Source organism: Taudactylus pleione, unplaced genomic scaffold (genome assembly GCF_031769625.1).
Source record: "Taudactylus pleione unplaced genomic scaffold, aTauple2 ptg001270l, whole genome shotgun sequence".
Taxonomy (NCBI): Eukaryota; Metazoa; Chordata; class Amphibia; order Anura; family Myobatrachidae; genus Taudactylus; species Taudactylus pleione.
In genome coordinates this window covers 1,407,501-1,410,000 of record NW_028285670.1, presented here as the reverse complement: position 1 = coordinate 1,410,000, position 2,500 = coordinate 1,407,501, and the positions used below count along the sequence as shown (strand labels likewise).

The window sequence follows — 2,500 nt, the reverse complement described above, 5'->3', positions numbered from 1 at the left end:
GGGAGACCACCTGGGAAAACCAGGTGCAGTAGGTATTTTTATACAGCCATAACAGTCTTTTCTATTACATTTTACATTAAATTTTTTCAACTTATCAATGAATTTACTTGAGTTAAGAAGTAAAAGAGGTCTAAAGTTAAAGCTTTTGAGCACCTACAGCCAAACCACACTGGACATGCCCAATCTCGTCTGATCTTGGAGGCTATGCAGTGTTGGGCCTGGTTGGTACTTGGACGGGAGACCACCTGGGAATACCTGGTGCTGTAGGTAATTTTATATAGCCATAACATTCTTTTCTATTACATTTTACATTACATTTTTTCAACTTATCAATGAATTTACTTGAGTTAAGTAGTAAAAGAGGTCTAAAGTTAATGTTTTTTAGCACCTACAGCCAAACCACACTGGACATGCCCAATCTCGTCTGATCTTGGAAGCTATGCAGTGTTGGGCCTGATTAGTACTTGAATGGGAGACCATCTGGGAATACCAGGTGCTGTAGGTAATTTTATACTGCCATAACATTCTTTTCTATTAAATTTTACATTTAATTTTTTCAACTTATCAATGAATTTACTTGAGTTAAGAAGTAAAAGATGTCTAAAGTTAATATTTTTGAGCACTTACAGTCAAACCACACTGGACATGCTCAATCTCGTCTGATCTTGGAAGCTATGCAGTGTAGGGCCTGGTTAGTACTTGGATGGGAGACCACCTGGGAATACCAGGAGCTGTAGGTAATTTTATACTGCCATAACATTCTTTTCTATTACATTTTACATTTCATTTTTCAACTTGTCATTGAATTTACTTGAGTTAAGAAGTAAAAGAGGTCTAAAGTTAATGTTTTTGAGCACCTACAGCCAAACCACACTGGACATGCCCAATCTCATCTGATCTTGGAAGCTGTGCAGTGTTGGGCCTGGTTAGTACTTGGATGGGGGACCACCTGGGAATACCAGGTGCTGTAGGTAATTTTATGCAGCCATACCATTCTTTTCTATTACATTTTACATTTAATTTTTTCAACTTATCAATGAATTTACTTGAGTAAAGAAGTAAAAGAGGTCTAAAGTTAATGTGTTTGAGCTCCTTCTGCCAAACCACACTGGACATGCCCCATCTCGTCTGATCTTGGAAGCTATGCAGTGTTGGGCCTGGTTAGTACTTGGATGGGAGACCACCTGGGAATACCAGGTGCTGTAGGTATTTTTATGCAGCCATAACATTCATTTCTATTACATTTTACATTTAATTTTTTCAACTTATCAATGAATTTACATGAGTTAAGAAGTTATAGATGTCTAAAGTTAATATTTTTGAGCACCTACAGCCAAACCACACTGGACATGCCCAATCTTGTTTGATCTTGGAAACTATGCAGTGTTGGGCCTGGTTAGTGCTTGGATGGGAGACCACCTGGGAATTCCAGGTGCTGTAGGTAATTTTATGCAGCCATAACATTCTTTTCTATTACATTTTACATTTAATTTTTTCAACTTTTTAATGAATTTATTTGAGTTAAGAAGTAATAGAGGTCTAAATTTAATGCTTTTGAGCACCTACAGCCAAACCACACTGGACATGCCCAATATCATCTGATCTTGGAAGCTATGCAGTGTTGGGCCTGGTTAGTACTTGGATGGGAGACCACCTGGGAATACCAGGTGCTGTATGTAATTTTAGACAGCCAAAACATTCTTTTCTATTACATTTTACATTTATTTTTTTCTACTTATCAATGAATTTACTTGAGTTAAGAAGTAAAAGAGGTCTAAAGTTAATGTTTTTGAGCACCTACAGCCAAACCACACTGGACATGCCCAATCTCGTCTGATCTTGTAAGCTATGCAGTGTTGGGCCTGGTTAGTACTTGGATGGGAGACCACCTGGGAATACCAGGAGCTGTAGGTAATTTTATACTGCCATAACATTCTTTTCTATTATATTTTTCATTTCATTTTTCAACTTATCATTGAATTTACTTGAGTTAAGAAGTAAAAGAGGTCTAAAGTTAATGTTTTTGAGCTCCTTCAGCCAAACCACACTGGACATGCCCAATCTCGTCTGATCTTGGAAGCTATGCAGTGTTGGGCCTGGTTAGTACTTGGATGGGACACCACCTAGGAATCCCAGGTGCTGTAGGTAATTTTATACTGCCATAACATTCTTTTCTATTACATTTTACATTTAATTTTTTCAACTTATCAATGAATTTCCATGAGTTAAGAAGTAATAGAGGTCTAAATTTAATGCTTTTAAGCACCTACAGCCAAACCACACTGGACATGCCCAATCTCGTCTGATCTTGGAAGCTATGCAGTGTTGGGCCTGGTTTGAACTTGGATGGGAGACCACCTGGGAATACCAGGTGCTGTAGGTAATTTTAGACAGCCATAACATTCTTTTCTATTACATTTTGCATTTAATTTTTTCAACTTATCTATGAATTTACTTGAGTTAAGAAGTAAAAGAGGTCTAAAGTTAATGTTTTTGAGCA

General features: G+C 37.4%; 12 pseudogenes; all 12 read left to right on the top strand.

Moving 5' to 3' along the window:
• LOC148449028 (5S ribosomal RNA) overlaps nt 1-35 on the top strand; it is a 119-nt pseudogene extending 84 nt beyond the window's left edge.
• Nucleotides 36-151: 116 nt separating this feature from the next.
• Nucleotides 152-270, top strand: LOC148449027 (5S ribosomal RNA; annotated as a pseudogene).
• Nucleotides 271-386: 116 nt separating this feature from the next.
• LOC148449026 (5S ribosomal RNA) lies at nt 387-505 on the top strand (annotated as a pseudogene).
• A 116-nt stretch (nt 506-621) lies between these two features.
• On the top strand, nt 622-740 carry LOC148449025 (5S ribosomal RNA; annotated as a pseudogene).
• A 115-nt stretch (nt 741-855) lies between these two features.
• LOC148449024 (5S ribosomal RNA) lies at nt 856-974 on the top strand (annotated as a pseudogene).
• Nucleotides 975-1,090: 116 nt separating this feature from the next.
• LOC148449023 (5S ribosomal RNA) lies at nt 1,091-1,209 on the top strand (annotated as a pseudogene).
• A 116-nt stretch (nt 1,210-1,325) lies between these two features.
• LOC148449022 (5S ribosomal RNA) lies at nt 1,326-1,444 on the top strand (annotated as a pseudogene).
• A 116-nt stretch (nt 1,445-1,560) lies between these two features.
• Nucleotides 1,561-1,679, top strand: LOC148449021 (5S ribosomal RNA; annotated as a pseudogene).
• Nucleotides 1,680-1,795: 116 nt separating this feature from the next.
• LOC148449020 (5S ribosomal RNA) lies at nt 1,796-1,914 on the top strand (annotated as a pseudogene).
• A 115-nt stretch (nt 1,915-2,029) lies between these two features.
• LOC148449019 (5S ribosomal RNA) lies at nt 2,030-2,148 on the top strand (annotated as a pseudogene).
• A 116-nt stretch (nt 2,149-2,264) lies between these two features.
• On the top strand, nt 2,265-2,383 carry LOC148449018 (5S ribosomal RNA; annotated as a pseudogene).
• Nucleotides 2,384-2,499: 116 nt separating this feature from the next.
• LOC148449017 (5S ribosomal RNA) overlaps nt 2,500 on the top strand; it is a 119-nt pseudogene continuing 118 nt past the window's right edge.